A 15,263-nucleotide genomic window follows, 5' to 3' on the forward strand; every position below is an offset into this window, starting at 1 on the left:
AGTACGGCCCTGGACAAGAGCAAGTCTTGGGAGGTCAGGGCACCTGTCATTGGGCTAAGAACTAATTTTAATAGGCTCTGAGGCAAGGTGACAGATTGTATAAGGTCAACACAAGAAGCCCTCAGCCTATCAACACCACCCCCTAGAAGATTCACCAATCTGATGCCTGAGGCAAGAGACTTATCTTGCCTCATGGCAGATATAGCTTTGACTGACATATTTTCAGAGGTGCAATAGTGAAAACACCAGGACTGGTTGAATAGCATAAGTAAATTACTGGAAGCAGATGAAATGCTATGGTAAGTTGCCAGAAACAAATTACAATAAAATTTCAGAAAAGGCTTTTAGATAAAACTTATGTGATCAGCTAAAAATTAAATAATAATCAAAAGTCATAAACTAGGAAAAAGTCTGAAAAACTATATTATAGTGACAATAATTAAGTTCAAAGTGTAATCTAATAGGTAACTGTGAGTTAGTAGAAGGGGGTCCACTATTCTGAATTCTCCATGGAGAGTGGTTACAAATAGAATTTTTCCCTCTCCTGTCCTGCTAACAACCTATTGATCTGAATGGGCACTGTGGGCACTGTGGAATGATTACTATATTTTTTGCTGGCACAGTAGGATTTCCCCACATATTAAAACCAATCATTTACAGACCCAGCCTTGGGAAACTTATGAGCCCTTCTAAAAAATCAGGATTGTCTAAAGCAGAAACCCCCTTTCAAGAAGCTTAAGAATCATCTGGTTTCCTGTTTATGTGCTTGTACGTACAGTATCTGCATAAAAATTAGTTAGTACGAGCAGATCTATCTGCTGTACCCAATATTTAAAGACTTTTTCTAGACTAGCCCACCATTGCCCTGCAAATTCTTCGTTTTAATAGCACCCTGAGGGGACTTGCACACATGCTGTTTTGGGAGGTGTAAGAAACTTGTGCAGATGCTGGTTTTGAAAAATTCATGTTTTTGGTGCATTTGTAAATCAGTGCTGCTTTTTAATCAGTTAAGTTCTTAAAAATTGTGATGTTCTGTGTCTTAATTATCTGTTGTAAAGTCAAAGTTATACTTGGTTCACCCCAGCAGGTCTATAGACAATCAATGGAGCAACAGAGCAAGGCACGGCTCTGGGTGTATCTGTAACCCCCTACTGCATGAGGAGCTGTGTCTGTATGATCAGCATCATGTATCAGCTATAAGGGCAGTGCATTTCACAGTGGTTAGACAGTGACAGCAGTTGTAGTAAGCTCTCATGGTCACCCCTGTCATAGCATCATTATACAGTGATAGGTAAATATATATATATATATATATATATAATGTTTTCCTTCTTTAAAAACTAACTCATACAGATATACAGTATGATCATCTGACACATTTCACCCCTTTCCCATGTAGGTTCTTACTCATGGATACAAACAGATCCTGGAAATAGGGACCAAATATACTTTTCATGCCTCTGGTAGGTGCAAGCTTAAAGGGAATGTGTCACCTAGATTTTCTTTTATTTATTTGAGTCAAATACTAAAATTTGTTTTTGTATTCTAATCTGTTTCTATTTTCTGACTATATATATTTTTTTTAATTTCACTTTTGTACATTGTTATGGGGGCTGCCATCTTTCCTGAGATGTTTTTAACAGCATTAAAGCTGTGACCTTTGAAGAGGTCATTCCACAGGGAGCTACTATTGTCTCCTCTATCTACTGGTGTCACATGTCGCTGAAATGTTGTACAGATCACTTTACAGCAGCTATCACTACAGACACAACAGGAAGTTTCAGCTTAGTTTTAGCCCCAGTGGTGAGAATGAAGGCTGAAAGATATCAGGATTCTTTTATAAAATAGGTAGAAAAATGGAAAATAAGAAAAAACATCACCAAAAAGTCTTTAAAAATATGTTTAACATAAAAATAATACTAAATACTAAATACTCAAGGAGATCACTGGAAAAAAAAATCACTGAAAATTTTTTTCACTGATCTTCTTGAGTTCAGTGATTACTGTGTTTTGTTGGTTGATTTTTCATTGCCCCAACTAGCCAGAATCCTACTCCACACTGACGAGGAGCATATACCCCGAAACGGCTGTCTGTGGATGGATGCCTGCCTTTGCAAGCCCTTGTCATGTCGCAATACTCACACCTTGAGTTAGACTTTGACACAAAAGGGGCCACCCTGTTGTTTCCCTATGTATGTTCCAATACTTGCAACCGAGTGGGACTTAAAGGGGAACTCCAGGTAGAGGTTAAAAAAATGAAACTTCTGCAGAAGCATATAGCATTACCTGTCTATCCCAGTTTTGAAACTACTAAAAATCCATTTGTTTGGGGGAAGGGGGGTTGTTCTGTATTGTGTTTCTGTCCTTCCTGGTTGAGCAGTTCCCAGAATGCAATGCTTTCCCTCAGCTGATCATCACATTCCCCCACCCATCACAATCAGTAAAATTAGTGCTTCTGGCCATTCAGAGATGGTGGATCAATCAGGGGATTCAGCCAAGCCTCCTGTGAGATCACGCCCTGCCCCCTGTCTGCATCATCAGCCTGATCTCAGCAAACACACACAATGTGAGACAGAGGCATGGAAGATTTGTCTCCTAAGAGGAGATAGCAGAAGGAGCAGGAGACAATGTGGATTGGCACAGAGGCCATTTTTTTTTCACTTCCTGGATCTCTATCAGCTACCAGTGTGGCAGAACCACACAGATATGGTAATACATTGTATAGACACATCTATATAACTTTTAATGTACTTTTAATAGAAAACAAGTTTTTCTTATCTGGAGTTCCCCGTTAAGGGGCTACCTATCAGGTGTGGTGCTCCTTCCATCATGGAGGCACCCCGTGGCAACAGGATAGGGATATCTGGATATTCCCGTTGTAGGGATCTTCCCGGGGGATGGTGTGTTAGGACACAGTTCAGGCAGCAAACTTGGACTTAAAAACAGCTTTGGTGTTTATTTGTAGCATAAACGGTCCAGCAACGTAAATACAGCAACACCGTGCAGTGAGAATAAACAAAACAAAAAGTCCTGCCCGTCTGGGCTCTTACTAATACAACAGGTTACCTCTCTGTCACTTCACTTGGCAGGTAATATTGCAGGGTGTGCATAAGCCCCAGCTCCCAGCGAACACACCATACAGGCTGTTCACTCCTGTCTGAGAGACTCCCCTGCACACTGAGCTCACCTTTTGCCTTCTCAGGCTGATTGGGATCAGAGCTCACCTGATCCCAAAACCCATACTGGATCGAGGGGGAGGGAATGGCAGATCCCACTACCAACCTATCCACCATTCCAGTAAATCCAGGCCCGGTAAAAATAAATAATAACTCAGCAGCATAGCACTGCTGAGCAACAGATCCCTCCTGGACTTACCACCTCACACTACGCATCAGCCTAGGTGAGATGTACACCCCCTCGAACACATCTCCAGTGACATGTCCACATATCCCCCCCCTCTTCTTCAGACCGGAGGGCTGAGCGTTTTGTCCCCACAGGCAGTGTACCCTTGATAGGGCGTCAGCATTCGCCTGTAATTTCCCTGGCCGGTGTTCTACAGTGAAATTGAAGTTTTGTAGGGACAGAAACCATCTAGTCACCCTTGCGTTTTTTTCTTTGTTAAGCTTCATCCATGTTAGGGGGGCATGGTCTGTCACTAACTTGAATCTCCTGCCTAGCAAGTAGTACTTCAGGGATTCGAGGGCCCACTTCACTGCCAGACATTCTCGCTCAACTATGGCATAGTTTTTCTCGGCCGGGGATAGCTTCCTACTTAAGTACATCACCGGGTGCTCCTCGCCATTCACGACCTGCGAGAGGACGGCACCTAACCCTGTGTTAGAGGCATCTGTCTGTACTAGAAACTCTCTCCTAAAGTCAGGGGTAACTAGCACAGGTTGTTGGCACAGGGCAGACTTAAGGCTTTGAAAAGCCTTCTCGGCCTCTGGAGTCCATGTCACCATTGCGGACTTCGCACCCTTTGTCAGGTCAGTTAGTGGGGCTGCAACTGAAGCAAAATTCGGCACAAACCTTCGGTAATAGCCCGTAATACCCAGGAAAGCTCTGACCTGTTTCTTTGTGAGGGGTTGAGGCCAATTCTGTATTGCCTCAATTTTATTTAGTTGTGGTTTCACTAACCCCCTCCCAATAATGTAGCCCAAGTATTTGGCCTCCTCTAAGGCTAGTGCACACTTCTCTGCATTGATGGTTAACCCCGCATCACTTATGGCATCTAACACCGCCTGGACCTTACAGAGGTGACTTTCCCAATCCGGGCTAAAAATGACCACATCATCGAGGTAGGCAGCGGAGTAATCACAATGTGGTCGCAGAATCAAGTCCATCAACCTCTGAAAAGTGGCAGGGGCTCCATGTAACCCGAATGGCATTACTACGTATTGGAAGAGCCCATCAGGGGTGGAGAATGCAGTCTTCTCTCTAGCCTTAGGAGTGAGTGGGATCTGCCAGTAGCCCTTAGTGAGATCGAGGGTAGTTATGTACCTGGCATTACCCATCCTTTCTATCAACTCATCTACCCTGGGCATGGGGTAGGCATCGAACTTGGAGATCTCATTTAACTTTCTAAAATCATTACAGAACCTCCAAGTTCCATTGGGCTTTGGGATTAACACAATCGGGCTGGACCACTCGCTCTGGGACACCTCAATGACTCCTTGGTCAAGCATACGTTTTACCTCGGATGATACCGCCTCCCTCCGTGCTTCTGGTATCCTATAGGGCTTAAGGTTTACTCTGCTTCTAGGCTCAGTTTCAATATGATGACTAATGAGATGCGTACGCCCTGGGAGGTCAGAAAACTTGTCTTTATTTCTCTGCAGGAACTCCTTAGCTTCCTGCTTCTGGGACACTGATAGAGTATCACCAATCCTGACCGGAGGGATTGGTGGTGACAGATGACCAACAGGATTTGTCGCCACCAAGGATTCCCTGTCTTTCCAGGGCTTGATCAAGTTTATGTGATAAACTTGAAAAGGCTTCCTTCTACCTGGTTGGTGTACCTTGTAGTTGACCTCACTGATCTTCTCTACAATTTCATAGGGACCCTGCCACTTTGCTAAGAATTTGCTTTCTACCGTGGGAACAAGTATGAGTACCCGGTCACCTGGGCTAAATGTCCTGATTCTTGCAGAACGATTGTAAATTCTGCTTTGGCCCTCTTGCGCCCTCTGGAGGTGTTCCCTTACTAGGGGCATTACAGTGGCTATACGGTCCTGCATTTGTGCTACATGCTCTATAACACTCTTGTATGGGGTGGACTCACTTTCCCATGTCTCTTTCGCTATATCCAACAAACCCCTAGGGTGACGACCATAGACTAATTCGAAGGGAGAGAACCCTGTGGACGCTTGGGGTACTTCCCTAATAGAAAACATCAGGTAAGGTAGTAAGTGATCCCAATCCCGACCATCTTTTTCCACTACTTTCTTTAACATATGTTTCAGGGTTTTATTAAACCTCTCCACTAACCCGTCTGTCTGTGGGTGATATACAGAGGTTCGTAGGTGTGAGATTTTAAACAGTTTGCATAGCTCTTTCATTACCTTTGACACAAATGGGGTACCTTGGTCGGTCAAGATTTCCTTGGGGATCCCCACCCTGGAAAACATATAAAACAATTCCCGTGCAATTGTTTTAGAGGCAGTGTTTCTTAGGGGTACAGCCTCAGGATAGCGGGTCGCGTAGTCCAACACAACTAGAATGTACTGGTGTCCCCTAGCCGACTTTACAATGGGGCCCACCAAGTCCATTGCGATCCGGTCAAAAGGTACCTCTATGATGGGGAGTGGGACCAAAGGACTGCGAAAATGCGACACTGGAGCGCTAAGCTGACATGTGGGGCACGACTCACAGTATTTTTTTATGTCAGCATAAATCGCAGGCCAATAAAACCTCTGGAGGACTCTCTCCTGTGTTTTATCTGTCCCCAAGTGGCCCCCAAGGACATGATTATGGGCCATGTCGAGTACCTGACGCCGGTACGACTTAGGCACCAGAAGCTGTTCCACCACCTCATCATTAATCCTAGTGACTCTATAGTAGAGATCATTAGTCATAGAAAAATGTGGAAATTTTTTCTCAGCTTCTGGCTCCTGAGGTACCCCATTCATAACAGTGACCTGCTCTCTAGCATTTTTGAGAGTGGGGTCCTGTAATTGTGCAGTACCAAAATTATCCCTAGACACCTCTAAGTCTGGAACATTCTGCGCAGTGGGAGGAGCCTCTTCCTCACCAGCCAGGACCTGCAAAGGAAAAGCATCATTTTCATCCTGTACATTTTTATCATTTACCGTGGGTAATGCAATAGACTTAGGGGTCTCCTCACTCCTTTCAGGGGATTGTTGTTTTCCCCATAGAGCCCAGAACAAAGGAAAATCACGCCCCAATATCACATTATGCATAAGGTTTTTAACCACACCCACTTCATATTGTACAGCGCCTAGTTCAGTCCCGACATTAGCCAGTACTATAGGGTAAACCTTTGTATCACCATGTATGCACACGACGCTCATATGTCTTTTTGGCACAAAGTCCCCAGTCACCAGGCTGGCATGCACCAGGGTGACAAGGCTTCCTGAGTCCAACAACGCCTTAACAGGGAAGTCATTTACAGTAATGTTGCAGACTTGTGGTTCAGTCTCTAGTCCAGGAACTGCAACACATGACGGCTCCGCAAATAGCGACTGACGCCGGCTAGCGTCACACTCCATGGGCTCAGTGGTAAGAGGGCAATGGGCAGACATATGTCCCGTCTCATGGCATCTCCAGCACTGGATAGGGCCTGGTCTCCTTGGCAGGGAGTCCTTTTTAGGGCCACTTAGCCACCGGGGACCACCACCAGTCTTTTGCCCCTGAGACACCTCCTGAGCGCTCTTCCCTCTATCAGCACCCCTCCACACTCCCCCAATAGATGGAAGTCTCTTACCAGCTGAAGGCACAGGTCTGGCACTCCGGGGAGGTGACGGTGCTGCAGGAACATCACAGAGGTAGTCCTCGGTCGCCTGGAACCTCTCCACAAGGCTGACGAGTTCGTCGGCACTCCTAGGGTCGCCTTGTCCCACCCAGCGTTGTAGATCAGCAGGAAGGGCATGGAGGTAGCGATCCATCACGACCTTCTCTAGGATCTGGGCAGGAGTAGAGGTGTCTGGCTCCAACCACTTTCTTGCCAAATGGATCAGGTCGTACATCTGGGACCTCGCTGACTTGTCCAGACTGTAGCTCCAGTTGCGGACCCTCCGGGCACGGACAGCAGCAGTAACTCCTAGTCGGGCGAGTACCTCTGCTTTTAGCCGAGGATAGTCCTTGACCTCTTGCTCACTGAGGTCATAATAGGCCTTTTGAGGTTCGCCTGTTAAATAAGGCGCAATCACTTCTGCCCACTCAGTGGAGGGTAGCTTTTCTCGCTCAGCCACACGCTCAAAGACAGTTAAATAGGCCTCAACATCGTCATCAGCAGTCATCTTTTGCAGCGCACGCTGCACGGCTCTTCTCACAGACAAAGTCTCTGGCGCGGCTGCTGCGACCAGCTGGGGATTAGCACCTGCAGACGCCTCTTGCTTTGCTATCAGGTGCTCAATAAGTCTCTGTTGTTGGGCCATCGCTTGTTCGTGGCGCATATTAGCATCTGTCAGAGCCTGTTCGTGGCGCAGGTTAGCGTCTGTTAGAGCCTGTTGTTGCAGCCTATTAGCCTGCTGGTGTGCAGCCAATGCCTGTTCATGGCGCAGGTTAGCGGCCTCCTGATCCTGTTTAGCGGCTGCCTGAGCCTGTTGTTGTTGCAGACTCACTTGCATTAACTGCTTCATCATCTCCTCCATGTTGCTTGTCTGTTTTTGGAGTGAAGCCGCAGCCTTCACCCAGGACATAAGCAGCTGTAGCCAAGTTGATGCACACCGTTGCCCCTAGCAACCGTTTTGCCCGCTCCGCAGCACCAATTGTAGGGATCTTCCCGGGGGATGGTGTGTTAGGACACAGTTCAGGCAGCAAACTTGGACTTAAAAACAGCTTTGGTGTTTATTTGTAGCATAAACGGTCCAGCAACGTAAATACAGCAACACCGTGCAGTGAGAATAAACAAAACAAAAAGTCCTGCCCGTCTGGGCTCTTACTAATACAACAGGTTACCTCTCTGTCACTTCACTTGGCAGGTAATATTGCAGGGTGTGCATAAGCCCCAGCTCCCAGCGAACACACCATACAGGCTGTTCACTCCTGTCTGAGAGACTCCCCTGCACACTGAGCTCACCTTTTGCCTTCTCAGGCTGATTGGGATCAGAGCTCACCTGATCCCAAAACCCATACTGGATCGAGGGGGAGGGAATGGCAGATCCCACTACCAACCTATCCACCATTCCAGTAAATCCAGGCCCGGTAAAAATAAATAATAACTCAGCAGCATAGCACTGCTGAGCAACAGATCCCTCCTGGACTTACCACCTCACACTACGCATCAGCCTAGGTGAGATGTACACCCCCTCGAACACATCTCCAGTGACATGTCCACACCGTGTTTTGAGACTCGGGAGACTCGTAACCGAGGCTCCACAAACTCTTGTTTTGCATAATGTGCATTGGTGCAGTTAAGTGCAGATCGCTATCCAGTAAATCAAAGTATAAGATTTCATTAGGGACAAAGGATCAATGTGTGCTCCATCCATCAGACAGAACAGGGAGTTACCGAGTAAATCTGCCTATACTAAGATTAGTGCGAAGGATTGGCTGGCTGAGAATGCAATTTAATGGCAGAGACTCATAATGCACAAGTCTACCCTAAAGAGTGTGTGGTGTCCCACTATTAAGTGCCTTAGGCACCTGTTGTAAAGTTCTCACTCCAGGTTAAGTGGTGATGAAGCAGTTTATAGTTTCACCACAAGGTGTCAATGTTCTTTCTAAGTCTTGTTATTTCATGCACAGCTGAAGCTAGGAATGAGTTACTGTTATTGTTATACCATGTGCTTTTAGAAAACTATAGGAGGTGCTCTTTACTTCTAGCCAATCTCTGTTCTTCTTTCTTACGTACCAATTCATCCCCACCACTCACAGGGTAGATTACTTAGCCCCTGTAGGAAGTTGTTACTTGATGGAGGAAGTGTAGTGGTAGTCTTGTCCAGATTCTTGTGGGAGAAGGACACACAGAGTAAATGTCCCTGCTGTAGCCAAGCCAGGGCCTGGCTTATGCCAGGACCTTTGTCCGGGATCGAAGTGTAGTTTAGTCTAAGACATGAGTGTACTATGCAGTGCTAAACACTAGAAAGGGAGAAGAGTCTAGGAACATCCAGACCCACACCTTGAACCAGTCTAAAAAGTGCAGGGCAGTATCTTGAGAACCAGAGGAACTAGCCTGGATAGGACAAAGCTACCAAGGAAGGTCTACGTATTATATTTCGCAGTGCAGGTAACTGGGACACCCAGTTATCTGGGAAGCTTCACCCAGATAACCATGACTGGGGCTTGTATCACCCTATTAGGACAGGTCACTCAACACTGTAGGGCACAAGGTAGTCAGATACAATCTAAGCACGGGTACAAGTAAACGAGTCACTACAGTATATTTCTTCCAAGTTCTGGCAGAGTACATCGCTACATTGGGTTGGGACTCCATCAACAAACGCTTCTCCTCTACTCTCAACTTAAGATACTGCACAGTAAAGCTGTTCTATTTTTCACTTTTTTCATCACTGGGACTCTGTCATCCTTTGTACGCATTGACACCCATACACACTAGCCGCACACCTTGGGTTATTTTTCCCCTTTCTGTGGGTGGCGGTACCGATAGTCCGGATGGGTCGATTGCCACTCAGGACTACCGTGACAAGAGCCAACCATTTGGGGATTACAGCCACAAAACGAAGCAGGTACCAACATCACATCTGTGTGCGGGACAAGCACTGGCGTCACAACACTAACACCTTTGGCTGAGCTGGCACAACCACCTGTCATAACATCACTCAGTGGATCACCACAAGTGCCTATAACATGCCACACTCTTTGTATACTATAATCTATCTGAGAAGGGCCCAAAACACACCAGAGACTCTTAGGTGCCACATCTACACTGAAGAGTGCCAATAATATTCCACATTTATTACATACCACAATCTAACCTAAGAAGTACCAATAACTTATGTACAAAAATACATTATAGAGTGCTAAAACAAAAACATGCCTCAAGGACTCATTATACACCATATTCCTGGCCATGTCAGATGAAACATATGCAGGAATCCCACCTACATGTGTCACCTTTAGTAAATAATAAACTCACACAGCTGTACCTTATACAGCAAAGCTACATTACCCCTGTTTGACTTCATTGTATGGGTGGGGTTCCGGACCCTTTCTGTCCTAAATGTCTGGAAGAACCAATTGACTTTGGGAACATGATATAGGCCTCTCCTCCGTATAAATGCTTTTGGAATGAGGAGGTGCAGACTTTAATAGAAATGTGTCCAATGCCAGTACTCATGGACCTTATTGTATGCCTATTTGGCTCCTTAAAGGGGTACTCCGGCCTTTTACTTTTTATTCTTAATTAACACACATTACAAAGTTATATAACTTTGTAATGTATGTTAATAAGCTAACTGGAAGTGAAAGAAAACATAAATACCTAATAGTTGTCGACCATGTCCGACTCCTCTTCTCCCGGGTACTATCCTGTGTCGATGTCATCAGAGTGGTGGGCATGCCTGGTCTTCTTCCTCCTCTTTGGCGTCTTCCTGCAGAACTGAATGGGAGAGAAAAAGGCTACAGATGCAGCCTTTTCATTGGCTGGAGCGCATCGCATGGCTTCTAGCTTGCTCAGCACTGATTGGCTGAGGAGGGGTTTAAAATTCCCGGCTCATCTCTTCAGCCAATCAATGCGCTGAAGAGGGGAGCCGGGGATTTTAAGACCTACTACGCGGAGCAGGTAACGTATGCTCGTGGCCGGGGCGATCGGAGCGGCGGGAATCGGAGTGGCGGCGGGGGGGGAGGTGGCGATCGGAGCGGCGGGGGTGGTGATCGGGGCGGCGCAGGGGGCAAAACGGTCGCAAAACGATTTTTCCGTACAATATATCGTACAGTCTAAACGCTGATCCTTATAAAAAAAAGTCGTTACTTCGAAATCGTTAATCGTGCCAATAATCGCCTTGTGTAAACTTAGCATAAGTCTCTGATCCTAGATAAAAAGCAGCAAGTTTCTTTCTTCCCTGCTGACTATTAGAGTTCACTCGCCTGCTCAGCTCCCTGTTTAGTTACTCTGATCTCTGTATTCTGACCTTCTGCATCTGACCTAGACTATTCTCCTGTTTACTGTTTTTGTACTTTGCCGCTCGACTGTTGCTGACCTGGTTTGTCTGACACCTCTTATTGTGTTTTGTTTGTCTGTCCGTGCTCTGTGTGTCGCACCTATTCAGTGTAGGGACCGACTCTGTGGTTGTCCGGGCCGTTTAGGGCCGTCTGTGGCAATTAGGCAGGGTCAGTGGGTGGCGTCAGCTCAGGGCTCACTGTCCGTGTCTTGTCAGACTGCCTTTGCCATACTGACCATAACAGAAACCCTATTTTTTGCACAAAAAGCCATTGCACTTAGATCAGGGGTGGGGAACCTTTTCCATGTCGAGGGCCGGTCGGGCATTAATAAAATCATTCGAGGGCCGCATACCGTGCGCGGCAGTTAGTAGCGTGGGTTTGCAGCACATGGGGCAAGGCAAAGTATTGTTCCCCCAGTGCCCCTGCTATTGTAGTTAACCCCCAGTGATGCCCCTTGTAGTCTAGTTAACCCCCAAATCATGTCCCTGGTGGCCTAGTTAACCCCCCCAGTGATGCCTCTGGTAGCCTAGTTATCACTCCCATCAGGCATGTCCCTTGTAGCCTAGTTATCACTCCCATCAGTCTTGTCCCTGGTAGCCTAGTTATCACCCCCATCAGGCATGTCTCTGGTAGCCTAGTTATCCCCCCCATCAGGCATGTCCCTGGTGGCCTAGTTATCCCCCCCATCAGGCATGTCCCTGGTGGCCTAGTTATCCCCCCCATCAGGCATGTCCCTGGTGGCCTAGTTATCCCCCCCATCAGGCATGTCCCTGGTAGCCTAGTTATCACCCCCATCAGGCATGTCTCTGGTAGCCTAGTTATCCCCCCATCAGGCATGTTCCTGGTGGCCTAGTTATCCCCCCCATCAGGCATGTCTCTGGTGGCCTAGTTATCCCCCCCATCAGGCATGTCCCTGGTGGCCTAGTTATCCCCCCCATCAGGCATGTCCCTGGTGGCCTAGTTATCCCCCCCATCAGGCATGTCCCTGGTGGCCTAGTTATCCCCCCCATCAGGCATGTCCCTGGTGGCCTAGTTATCCCCCCCATCAGGCATGTCCCTGGTGGCCTAGTTATCCCCCCCATCAGGCATGTCCCTGGTGGCCTAGTTATCCCCCCCATCAGGCATGTCCCTGGTGGCCTAGTTATCCCCCCCATCAGGCATGTCCCTGGTGGCCTAGTTATCCCCCCCATCAGGCATGTCCCTGGTGGCCTAGTTATCCCCCCCATCAGGCATGTCCCTGGTGGCCTAGTTATCCCCCCATCAGGCATGTCCCTGGTGGCCTAGTTATCCCCCCCATCAGGCATGTCCCTGGTAGCCTAGTTATCCCCCCCATCAGGCATGTCCCTGGTAGCCTAGTTATCACCCCCATCAGTCTTGTCCCTGGCAGCCTAGTTATCACCCCCAACAGTCTTGTCCCTGGCAGCCTAGTTAACCCCCAAATAAAAAAAAAATAAACATCCCTCTCACCTTACCTCCGCTCCCACGCTGTCCAGGTCCTCTTCTGTCCCAGGTCCTCTGTGCCGATCTTCTCCTGCAGGCGGCGCGCGATGAAATGACGTCATCGCACGCGGCCCGCAGGAGACTGAAGACACGCGCCGCTCTGCTGTGGAAGAAGCCGGCACAGACAGCATCCTCCTGTGTCCGGCAGCTGTCACAGACACCGGAGGATGCTGTGTATGCCGGCTTCTTCCTCCTCCAGAGCTGCGCGCATCACAGGGGAGCTGCGGGCCGCATCGGGAGGTCTCAGGGGCCGGATGCGGCCCGCGGGCCGGAGGTTCCCCACCCCTGACTTAGATGGATAGACAGGCGGCCTCCCAACAAATCTATGTATATATACACAGACAATGTCCCTCTAAATCTGGGATTTCTTCTGCCACTTCCCCTGACAACAATCTCTGAATTGGTGATACCTAGCTCTGGATAATCTCTGCATGATGGAGAAGCACCTCACTTCATATATACTGTTTGCTGACCTACTTTCCCAGTTCTATGATTTTGTTCAGGTCTATATAATGTTATGTTAATGCTGTTACAATTATCACATACACTTTTGATATGTACAACACTTTGCTTGACAAATATTGTTTGTGCCGAAATTTAAAAAAAATTATATGGCTTAGTCTACACCGAGGAGTGCCCATAATGTACCAGATACCCACTATACACCACAGTCTAAACCGAGGAGTGCCCATAATGTACCAGATACCCACTATACACCACAGTCTACACCGAGGAGTGCCCATAATGTACCAGATACCCACTATACACCACAGTCTACACCGAGGAGGGACCATAATGTACCAAATACCCACTATACACCACAGTCTCCACCGAGGTGTGCCCATAATGTACCAGATATCCACTATACACCACAGTCTACACTGAGGAGTGCCCATAATGTACCAGATACCCACTATACACCACAGTCTAAACCGAGGAGTGCCCATAATGTACTAGATACCCACTATACACCACAGTCTCCACCGAGGAGTGCCCATAATGTGCCAGATACCCACTATACACCACAGTCTCCACCGAGGAGTGCCCATAATGTGCCAGATACCCACTATACACCACAGTCTACACTGAGGAGTGCCCATTATATGCCTGTGTAAATCCTAGGATGGAAGGTTCAGCTTCGGGGAATATCCTAATTGTTTCCTGGGATATGAAACAAGACAAATACTGTAAATAATGATGGGAGCAGAACCTGTAGTAATGTGATAAGAGAATAATACATTGTAAAGAACATACAAGAAACAGTGGGGATGAAATGCAGCTTAGAAGGATTAGTTTGTCCCTTCAATTAGATGTTAATAAAATTACAGTGAAAAAATGAGGTGGACCTCTCAAAGAAGTGGGGCAGTGTGCAGGTTTATATCAAGGGAGGTCTTCTAAAGAAGTGGTTTTCTGGATTGGATTACCTGTAACTATTCATCAAAAATATTCTCAATTTAAAGTGGTATTGCTGAGAATTTTTTTTTTATTTCTTTTTTTTACTTTGTGATATAACTTTATTAAGCCCTTCTCGCATCAGGTTGTAACTGTACGTCCTGATGCGGGAGCGCTATAAGCCTGGGAATAGAGCGATTTTAAGGGACATTTATTTGTTAACAATGGTTTGAATTTTTTAAAAGCCATCACATAATATAAAAGTTATACATGTTACATATCGTTGTAATCGTAACGACTTGAGGAACATATATAACAAGACAGTTTTACCCCAGGGCGAATGGCGTAAAAACAAAACCCTCCAAATAAAAAAAATGCATTTTTTTTTCAATTTCATCACACATTTAATTTTTTTATGATTTCGCAGCATATTTTATGAAAAAATTGCAAAGCACAATTAGTGGCGCAAAAAATAAGGGCTCATGTGGGTCTGTAGGTAAAAAAAATGCAAGCACTATGGCCTTTTAAACACGAGGGGGAAAAATTAAAATTAAATTAAATTAAAATTTGCCCGGTCCTGAAGGAGTTAAAGAAGATATCATTTTTTTTTTAAGTTTAACGTTTTCATTTACCCTCTGCTGCCACCAGTGGCTGTGTTGGGAACTGCAGGACTTCAGAATCTTCAGCTTATGACAAACATGTGGATACCTGGGTAGATTTCATGTAGATTTCTATATAGAATAAGTGGATTATATGCATCCTGGATGTGCATTTGGCATAGTGATTTGGTCACTAACTTTCCCACCGGGCTAACTAACTGGGGCAACTAACAGCAACTGAGTCAGGTGTCTAAATGGAAAGGTTGGAAATTTTGCCTGGAGACATGTCAGAATATTTATGGGAGAATTAAGTAATTAGAAGTTTACCTCACTCAGCTTATGCACAACCAAAACAAGACCTTGATAGCTGAAGTAAAAGCAAAGGGTCAACACGTCCAGTAAAAACTTTGGGGGAGTAAAACATGGTGTAAAGTGAAACTGGCTCAGTTGCCCCTAGCAACCAATCAG

General features: G+C 46.4%; 1 protein-coding gene across 1 annotated transcript in view; it reads right to left on the minus strand.

Moving 5' to 3' along the window:
* MAP1B (microtubule associated protein 1B) overlaps positions 1-10,647 on the minus strand; it is a 114,743-nt gene extending 104,096 nt beyond the window's left edge. The window contains exon 1 of the mRNA XM_069962825.1: positions 10,625-10,647. The gene's annotated coding sequence lies outside the window, so the exon portion shown is untranslated. The remainder of the gene's footprint in view (positions 1-10,624) is intronic.
* Between the last annotated feature and the right edge of the window lie 4,616 nt (positions 10,648-15,263).

The sequence above is a fragment of the Dendropsophus ebraccatus genome, chromosome 3 (assembly GCF_027789765.1).
Source record: "Dendropsophus ebraccatus isolate aDenEbr1 chromosome 3, aDenEbr1.pat, whole genome shotgun sequence".
NCBI lineage: Eukaryota > Metazoa > Chordata > Amphibia > Anura > Hylidae > Dendropsophus > Dendropsophus ebraccatus.